This window comes from Pygoscelis adeliae, unplaced genomic scaffold, assembly GCF_000699105.1.
Source record: "Pygoscelis adeliae isolate BGI_AS28 unplaced genomic scaffold, ASM69910v1 Scaffold141, whole genome shotgun sequence".
Classification (NCBI taxonomy): Eukaryota; Metazoa; Chordata; class Aves; order Sphenisciformes; family Spheniscidae; genus Pygoscelis; species Pygoscelis adeliae.
The window spans coordinates 2,156,654-2,167,410 of NW_008824231.1; positions in this window are offsets into that span (position 1 = coordinate 2,156,654).

Below are 10,757 nucleotides of genomic sequence, written 5' to 3' on the forward strand. Positions count from 1 at the left end.
CTGCTGGGATGGCAAATCCCAAAATGTTCCATTTTTTAAGTCTTGGCAAAACTATTTGATACATGACAGGAAATCAAGAATGATCAAGTTGTGCCACACACAGAGAAGGCAGCAGTCAGAGAGCAACTGAACCATAACGACTTCTAGAGTTTCTTGGCAATTCTCTTACTGAAACGTTACGTAGCAGTTAAGATAGCAATGCTTTTATCTATTCCCCCTATGATTACCTAAAAGGAGGACACAGCCCTGCAGCCAAAACAGCATGCATAAGAGAGCAGAAGTAAGGCTAGCTAAAGTTTAGCTGAACACTTCCAAAATTTCACAAACTTCTTGTTCTAATTTCCTGACCTCCATATGTTTATGTATTCTCTATTATTGAGACTTGGGCTTTTTTATATCAATGATCTGTTGCATTAATATAACAGTCTCCCAGAGTAGCTATGACACCAGACGATATGGAACCAGAGAAAAATAATGAAAAAGAAGGTTTTCAGTCTAAGTAGTCTACATCTAAATGTAGACATCTACAGTCTAAGTGTTATTAAATGCTGCAAACTTTTTCAAGGTCCATGTGTAGGAGTCTACTGACTATGCACAAATGTACTGTCTTCCACTTTCAGGTCATTCTCTTACGAAGCACTGAAGATTTAATTTCTTTTAGTTAGTTATTTTAATTTTCTCTTTAAACCTGTGATGAAACTTGATTCTAGAAGACTCTTGCATTGGAGACCAATCCATCTGTGAATAAAGGCCAACAGAATATATGTGGCACCCATCATACTGCTTTAATTCAGCAGCATTTTCCAGAGGATTGTGACATTGCCGACTAAGGTTGACTTTTGAATTCTAATCTTTACCTTTGCCACTGACATTTTGTACATCTTGCCTGTGACTGGACATTTATGCTTTGCTTATCTAATTGGAGCATCTTGAACATGAGGGGCTGTGAAGCTCAGCCCATGTTCATGGATCAGGAGCCTGCATGTGTGTGGTGGGTGCAAATGAGGACAGGTGAGGCTGGCTTCCATAAGCCTCTTTCCTCTCCATTTAAATCCAACTGCAATGTGAGAAAAGAACAGGTGTCAGCTTGTTGCTTTGGTTGGAGATAATGACTTGGCAGCCAGGCTTGAATTATTTTATTACCCAAAGATGCCCTCTGGAGAGCAGAAGGTGCAATTCTGCTGAAAGGACAGACTTCTACCCCTTCTACCAGGAGATGAGCAGGCGGAGGGTTGGAAGGTTGCAAATATAAAAACATCCAACTTCAAAGGCAAGATGACCACTGGAAAAAAATGTGCTGCAGTGCTCCACTGTAACACCCATCACCAACCAGTAATGTAAGTGCTGGGTGGGTTTCAGACTTAGGGCTTTCGAACAGTTTTCTGTGAAGCATAATCACTACAGTGACAACAGCAACAAAAAACAAAGCTCTTCCTCTGTTCCTGGTGAAATTATTGGGAGTCTTGAAACCTGTGCAAACAGAGCTAGGACTGTGCTTTGTGAAACGCTTCTGTTACTTGAATGAAATCCCCCATTTCCTAAGAGTATGTTAATTTCCTTCCACACCAGGGATTGCACTGCAAATTCCCACAGCATCTGTGTTGAATGAGATGAACTGCACCCTAAAAATGCCAACCCTTTCCCTCACCATTAACCATAAAGAGAGCAATGAATTACTAGCTCAGCTGTAGATGTCTCAATTCAGCATAATTTTATGGTTGGACTCAATGATCTTAATGGTCTTTTCCAACGTAAATTATTCTATGAAAATGATTCTATGATAATCAAAGTTATATTCACCAGGGATGTCCTGGTTTCAACAGGGATAGAGTTAATTTCCTTCCTAGGAGCTGGTACAGTGCTGTGTTTGGGATTTAGGATGAGAACAATGTTGATAACGCACCGATGTTCTAGTTGTTGCTAGGTAGTGCTTACACCAGGCAAGGACTTTTCAGCTCCCCATGCTCTACCGACTGAGAAGGCTGGAGGTGCACAAGAAGCTGGGAGGGGGCACAGCCAAACTGGCCAAAGAAACATTCCATACCATGTGATGTCATGCTCCGTACATAAACTGGGGAAAGCTGGCCGGGGGGGCTGCTGCTCAGGGACTGGCTGGGCATCGGTCGGTGGGTGGTGAGCAATTGCATTGTGCATCACTTGCTTTGCGTATTATTATTATTATCATCATATTATTATTATTATCATTTTATTTCAATTATTAAACTGTTTTTATCTCAACCCACGAGTTTTTCTCACTTGTGCTTTTCCAATTCTCTCCCCCATCCCACCGGGGGAGGGGGAGTGAGCGAGTAGCTGCGTGGTGCTTAGTTGCCGACTGAGGTTAAACCACGACAAGGGATAATCACATAAAAAGCACTAAATATTCTCAGGCGCATTGTGAGCTGTGCTCTCCTTCATCTGCATTTTGTCTTCCCTCTTCTTTGGGTGGCTGTTGGAGATGGACTGAGTCACCACTGAACATCTTGGAATATCTTCAGCAGGTAGCAATAGGATTGTTGAAAACTAATTTAATTAAAAATGACAGGAACAGTGGGTTTACCTGTCTAATCTGATTTATTAGTGGTCCCTTGCCAAGTAATTTGGATGAGATGCCAACCACACGAGCACCTTCATGTGCTAATGCTCTTACAGACATTTAAGAAGAAATGGTCCTTTCTCATAGAGTTTGCAATATGAGAAAAACTTAATGAATTAACTTTCTTTCTTTTTACCCACTTGGTCCTTTAACCCACCACTTAACGGATTGAGCACACAGTTAATTTGGGAGATACAAAGAACAAAAAGAAAAGCAGGTTTAAGTCAAATTATATCTGAAAAATTTTAATTTCTTCTTCTCTGGAATTATATCTAATATTAAGGGGTTTTTATATAGAAAATTCATAACAGACCCATAAGTGGATACTAAAAGGGTGGGCAGGATGTGCCTTCAAACATCCCAAATTCAATGATTGGAGAAGAATGGACTGCAGAAAATGGCCAGGTTATTACCATGTAACCCTGTAATATAGTATTACCATTGCCACTAACAAGCCACAGGCTTTGTACTGAGCTTTTAAGGCCTCAGGAGAAGGCTGGTCAGGCTTGCTCCATCTGAGCTTTCCTCGCCCTGCACAAGCTGCACAAGCTGGAGCTAGACAAAACTGGCTTTAGGGGTAACAAAGAGAACAAGGAACAAGTATTTCTAACTCATGTAAAATGCACCATATATAGTAAATTTATATAAAGTATAAATTTTATAGTAAATTTGGATGTAATGTGGAGTCGCAGAGCAATGAAGAAATAGTAAGGTGTAAAAGTGTGTTAGCAAACACATAAACATGACCCCATATGGGTCCTGAAAGGAGGGAGAGGAAACCGCCACCATGAACTTCTTACTCCTCCCAACAAATGATTCCGGATGCTGACAACTGGCCATAACCCCCTTCCTTCGCCACCACCACCGAAATGAAACCATCTTAAGACCCAGAGGAGCAGGGGAAGGGTGAGGCAGAAAAGGTCTAGAAACTAAGCAGGGTGAGAATGATAATTTTAACTGTATTACTATCATTATTATACTATTATTGAGTCTTTTTCTTCATTGAAAGAATATTTAAGTAACAATTAGATCTGGACTATTGTTGATTCTTGGATTAGACTATTAAGATTTCAATCATACAAACAATAAATTCTTGTTTTATATATAAGGTATGTGTCTTTTGAAATTCCCAACGTCCTACACACCCTCTGTCCCTTTCTCATCCTTTGCTCCCCCAGCTGCACCCTCCGGAGTGGTAGCCACACTGAAAATGAACCGATGTCAAATACAGTGTTATTTCCAATGATTTGTTCTGGCATGGTAGATAAATTTTGCAAATGCATCGGAGCGAAGGGAAGATTACTAACTGCTTTATTAATGCTAGAACCCTACTCAGTTTTACTATCTGAGCATTATTAGCATTTCAAAACTATCTCATTCCAACAGAATGTAAAATGTAATAATAACTACCTGTGAAATTCCTATAGCTATGCCCTGACAGTAGTACAGCAGCAGCATTTTTTTTCTACTCTTATTTATTCCTCCTTATTATACATATGCATCTGTTCCAATGCTCTTTTTCTGATTATTTTAACTATAAAACTAGCCACATTTCAGGAAATGAGAGCTTTAATGCTGTTTATATCTGGAGCAGGACAGTGATCAGAATAAAAATTGTATTTTCAATGCAGACTGCCTTAAATATTACCATTCTCTCTGTTTTCATACCTCAGTGCTTATGGCAACATGGGGAGTAAATACGACATATGCAGAAACCTAGAATTAATCTTTTAATATTTTTTCCTTATCTAAAGCATATTTTACAAGCTAATTCTAGCCCAATTCACACATATCCAATACTACTTTTCTTGATGTATGTGTACAGAAAGGAAAGCTGAAGGCTGTAGGAAATCTAAGACAAAATAACATGAGGTTATTTTCAATAGGTTATTCATTTAATCAGAAAAAGTAAGAGACACGATGTCTGAAATACCTGTGAGGGGTAATTTTTTAAAACATCCACATCAAAATAAGGAAAGAAGATAAGGTGTGCAGGCTAAAGCTGTGCATTCCTTTGGGCAGAGATAATTCTTTTGTTCTTTGCTTATTCAACAATTATATAGAGGTCCTAACCCATTAAAGTCTTCTTATAACCACAGTCACCACAGGACAAGCAAATATATATAAATATATAAATATATATATATAAAAATATATAAATATATATATAAAAAAGTTCTTTCTCCTCTAGTACAGACTTATCCCGAGCTGTTGGTTCATTCTGGAGTGAGGAAGGCTGCAGGCTTGCACGTGATGCCAGGGATTGTCCTAAAGCATACGATCGTGTTGAAGCTTCATGGCTCTGTAGTCTTGCAGTTCCAGCTGAGGCTACAGACACCTGGATCCCATTGCAGACAAATGCTACAAACAGGCCAAGACATTTATTTCCAAGTTTCCAACAGCTTAATGTTTGCGATCATTTCTTCCTTCAGTAACTTTTCAAAGGTTTGTCCTCAGTCTGTGATTAGATTTTCTGAAAAAAAAAAGAATGTTTCAGCTACCCTTTCCTTCTTAGTAACGTCTTTATCGGCAAAGCACAGGGATTGGGCATCCCCTAGTGTGCATGTTGCATTTTCAGGAACAGGACAACAAATCGTTATTTGTCAGTCATATGCTTTTACAAATATATTTTGTTTCTGGCTATCCAAGTTGGTTGTTAGATTTCCTATGGCTCACCAGCACTTGGCTGGTTCTGAGCACCCCAAGTATTGCTCAAGAAAGCTGGAGGTCAGGGTTAGTGCAGGGTCTTCATCTGACCCCAGCTCAGCCTCACAGTGAATTATCCAGGGCCCTGGAGAAAAATTTAAAAAATGGTCATATCGTCATGTGATTACTCACTTTTGCACCCTGAACTCTGCTCCCCTATATGTATGCTTTAAAAAAGAGCATCCCCCTACACCCTGGGTACCACCTAGGCCCACCAAGGCAATTCATCTAGCCCCACCACTATGCCTCCTGGTTTTTGTTACTATGGGTCTCCCAAAGGTGAGTTATTCTGACAACAGCCAGCTTTTCCTGAGCATCTATCCTGGCAGCAAGTGGGGATGCGGCCACAGGGCAGACAAGGGGTTAAACGCATCTGGTGGTCAGGAGCGACTGCCTGGGGAACACAACGCACCCCAGAAACATCAGGGCTGTGGAGCACATCCAGATCGCCCGAAGTGTTCAGGGCACAAGGCTTTCTCTGCCACAAGAAAACATTGTTTGTCACACCACTGCTTTACAACAAAGTTCCCAGCCTTAATCTGTTTTTGCCTCTTTATTTTAAGAATAAGCATATTCTTACTTAGGAGCTGCTTCTGACAGTGTGGTGAAGGCCATAATAGAAAAGTCTGTATGAATTCACCTTCTCCAGACAAGAAATGAAATTATTTCTTTAAACTGTTAAGTCAGGAACTGAATAGGTGTTTGTCATCTAATTTCTGCTCTCCCACACATACTTCCAGTGAAGTCAGTGAAAGTTTAGGCACCTAAAAGCAATTTTGGATTGACTTCAGTCTTCTAATCTGTCAAGAAGGACAAAATGGGAATTCTGTACTTCTCTAATAAGAAGTGATCTCATTGTAATCCACCTATTTCTGCTATTACATGGAGCTCATTAGGAGTGAGTTATTTTGCTTAATTTTTATCTCTTACCAAGAAAATCCCATTAGGCAGCTAAAGGCAAAAGTCAGCAAACAAGCAGTCAAAATAAACTCTTGTTATAACAAATCATTTGTTGTGTGCTAGGTTTTACCAGTTATTCATCTTCAGACTGTCCACTCAAGAGCCTTCACCCAAACTTGTATTCTCATCTGCTCAAACTTCTCCTAGCAAAATCTTTTGCAGATTTGACACTCCAGAACTTTTTAATCTGCTCTTTGTAGCTGACTCTCAGTTTAAGGTTATTAAAACTACAGTAACTCCTACACTGCTGTACTGTTGTTGACCCACATTGATTTGTGGTGCTGTGCTGCCCTTGACCATGGATTGGGAGAAAAGCAGTATCCTAAAATTAAAAATAGAAAGGAGGAAACAAATGGACAATGAAACAGAAGTGAAGGCTGTTGCCTCTCCCTGGCAGCGGTTACACTGATGCTGACAATCACACAGCTTCAGCTCCACACAACCTTTTTGCCTCTTGGTGATGTGTCTGGGTGCAGTGGTCTGTGAGGCTGCTGGGCACCTTGGCAACCAGACTCAGACTCTCTGCCGGGCATTTCCCACACGCCTTGCACAGCCTTCTCCCTCTTTCTCCCAGGGTCTTGCCTTGCACCTTTTCCTTATTCTCTTGCAGCAGCTTCACACCAGAGTCATCCTCTCCTTTCACCCTGCAGGAGGATGACAGAGCCTTCCTACTGTCTCAACTTCAGGCTGTTATTTCTCCAGCTTGCTTCTACCAGTCAATCCCCACTCCTTTTTTTCTTGTCTAGATTTATACTATGCTTTCAAGAGATATGACAGCTAAATTAATGGCTTCAAAATCATGCCGTAGATCATCCTGAGAAGAGACTTAACAGGTTTATTACAGCCTATTACCAAAGGCTTTCTCTCTGGATAAGATCAGAAAAACTGAGCACTCAATAATTTGTATTCTGTTCAGGGAAAGAAACATCACTAGTTAGCACGTAAAGATCTCCATTAGCAGTTAGTTATTGAGGTCAGACTTCTCTAGTTGGCAACTTCAGGATAAAGTATCCTGTTATCGTATTTGCCCTCCTGGCAAAATTCTGGTTACGTAAGGGGAAATTCATCTCCTCTAGCTTCAGCCACAAAAGGCTGGAGCTGAGTCATCTTGTCTAAACTAGTTATCCGCAAGCCCTCATTGGGCAGAAGAGATACAAGAGAGCCCCCACGTAAAACAGAGTGATCCTGTCTATGTTTCTTGTCTGTCTTTTAGGATGGCTTGAGCTATTCTCTGGAGGTGCACGATATTCTTCCAGTAACCTGAGTAGGAGCCCATCTTAGTCTGGATGCCTAACACTTGGAGGGCTAAAACTAGGTGAAGTTAATTTTCCCTTAGTGTACTTGCATATCCTGATTAACAACATCACAAACAATGACATCAGGACTCCTAAATTCTCCATCTCTCAACAGCATATTATGTATATGGGCTTAGTGCCACCGGACAGCTCAGTGGACTTTGCTGGAGACCAGCTATCAAGATATATTCCTCCTCTTACGAGTATTTCTGTTTGCAATGATCCCTGAGCAACACCACTATCCCATACCCTCCCCAAACCCAACACAACCCCACACTCAGCCGTGGCAGATCCCTGAGTGACAGGCACAAGTCGATGAGTCGGCTGGTCACCGAGGGATGCAACCATCTTCCTCCCCGGGCTCTGCAGGCCTAAGGGAAGAAACTAAATTTATTCTTCCTTTTGCTTCCTCCACCTCCCTCTATTCCCCCTGCCCTGCCTCATCATCAGCAAAAAAGACCCTGAGCACACAGTGGGCAGAAATCTGCTACTACTTTTACACAACCCCTTTTCAGCAAGCCCTGTATTTTTAAGAGTGTGGCCAGACTGTAGCACTACTGTCATGACTGTCATGTATGACTGTACAGCACCAAGGGTGTCTAACTGCAAGGTATGTCATTTACACCCAAAAGACTGATGCGTTAGTGGCAGCCAGTGCAAAACCACCTTTTTTGTTTGTCACCGGAGAGATGCATTAAAGAGATTTCATCCAACTGCTCTACTCTTTGTACTAAGAATGAAGCCACTGAAAAGCAGATTTGGTTTTGCCTTTTTTTTAGCATACAGGGGATAAGGCTTTGTGCCCACCTGACTTCACACATCCCATCCTATCCTGTCCCAGTATTTTTTTATGTCATTCAGTTTTAGAGAGTATGCACCTCTGCCCCTGGAGTGCTGGAATTCTTTCTGCTGGCCTTGAGAGCAGTTCAGGAGCATTTTGCTTGAAAAGGCTTTTGCCACAATCTGCCTATCAACAGCTGTTCCATGAATCTGGAAGTGTTTTACAGAATAAATCAGTATCTTTGCTCCGCTTTTACGTATGGGGAGGGGAAGTCATTTAGGTCCTACAGAAGCAGATCTTAGGTCCTCTGAATTCAGTGTTCTGCCCTTTTGTCCACACAAGCTCCTGACGTTAGATCAGCTTGATTTTCCTTAAGACGTCAGAAAAAAATCCCTGAGGGACTGATACAGAGCACAAAATTATATTTGCTAACATTAAGATGTATCTGAACCCTGCAGAATGTACGCCAGTAACATTTTATGGTTACTTAATATAAATGGCAATACAGGAATTTAATTTAGTATAACATCATTCAAGTGACTTATTGCCGAACATTATTTGCCATATGATAGAGGGAACAGCGTGTTACTAAACTGATTATACCCCAGTTATCTACTAATCAAACACAAATTAAATTTGATAGGAAATGTAAAGCGGTAAGGTATGTTTCCCATGTCACAAGTGTTATGTATGTAAGCCTCAGCTAATGTTTATTCTTAGAAAACATTCTCCTTTTTTTTGCTGCAATACAGTGATATTTGTTAAGTGGTTCCATTTGAAAGGATTAAATTGTTGTAATATTATTGACATGTACTGGATAGATGTGATTTCAAAATTACCTCAATTCTGAAATTATCATTGCTCCTGTATTTTGTTGTGGGTTTGTTTTGTGTTTGGTTGGTTGGGGGGGGGGGGGGGGGGGAAAAAAGAAAGGGGTCATAAGAAAAAGGTATAAAACACTAAGCACATGAAAAAAGAAACTTCATGTTACCATCACAGAAAATATGGTCCTGAATATGTGCATCTGCAGGAGTGGTCAGTGGGACTCTGACATTGATTGGGTCAGTGTCTCTACTAAAATAATAAGGAGCTTGATCAGAGATTGGAGTTACGCTGGCCAGGGCATGTTTTCCTCATTGGACTACATTGTGTAAACAGCATAGAAAAAAAAGTGTGCCTCCTTCCAAAAGTTTCCAGTCTAAATGACGATATTTTGAAAAGTGACAAAGATTTAACCCCTCTGCCTTCTCCTTTGAAAGCTCTATGAAAAGTAACTGACTTGAAGGTAAAAATGCCAAAAAATTCTCCGTAATATAGACTGAAGAAAAGTTCTTCATTGGGCCAGAAACTGAGAAATACCTGGCTTATTTCTTCATGCAGGACTTTCACTACATTTGAAAACTTTTGCCACATGTATTACACTATAAAAATGAAACACAAAGGCACTGCAGCAAAGTCAATGCTGCTGGAAAGCTGATATTATTTTTACCAAAATGGTAACTAAAAGGTGAATGAATATGAGAACAACCAAAGTAGCATCCTACCTTGAATGCAAAAAAAAAAATCTTATCACCACCTGGCATGTGGGGAGACAAAAGTCACAGGACAGAGGAGAGGCAGTTTTCTGTCACAGTTTTTCCCAAGAATATGGTGGTGGGAATTAATGCTGCATTTTCAAATACTGAAACAACACCCAGTCACAACAGACAGCTTCATTATCAAACTATTAAGTGAATCAATTAACAGCAACCCTCTTTTGCAAGCTATGAGGTCAGGGAAAATTGTGCACAGAGGGCTGCAAGAAACAGCCCTCACATGGATTTTATCATCTCCAAGGGATGCTTTTACTATTCATGGCATGAAATAATGTTATTACTCCCTTGCAGAGGAGTAAGAAATATTTAAAATACTACCAAAATATTTACTATGAACTCACCTAAGGAGTGAATCCACCCTTTTCATCCAGGAGGTCATGCATGAGCTGATGCAGTACAATTCCTCAGCTCTCCTTAGCCAAGAACAGGTCACTATTTTACCCTCTAGTGCCTCAGAGCCTTCATGGGTGTGGCTGAAAGCTCATCGTAGTCATGCTGCCAGAGAGCCAGGCTTGCTGCCTGCAGCCTCCCAAATCCCACAGCTGAGGTTCTGCCGTCTTTCAGTCCTGCACCCGCGAGTTCAAACGCCGGTCGGTCAGGATGTTAGCTCTACTGCCTGCCCTCTCACACCTGTGACCCTGGTGCCTTTGCACCGCTACTGTCCTTGAAAATATCTCATCTGTGGATAATTCATTTTCCTCATGACATACCTGTGGAAAGCCACTATTATCTCAGTTTCATCTCTGCTTGTCTTCTTTGTGCTCCAGTTGAATGAGCCACCGACTCATTAAATCCTCTGGCTGCTCAGCACTGCTGCAATCCTG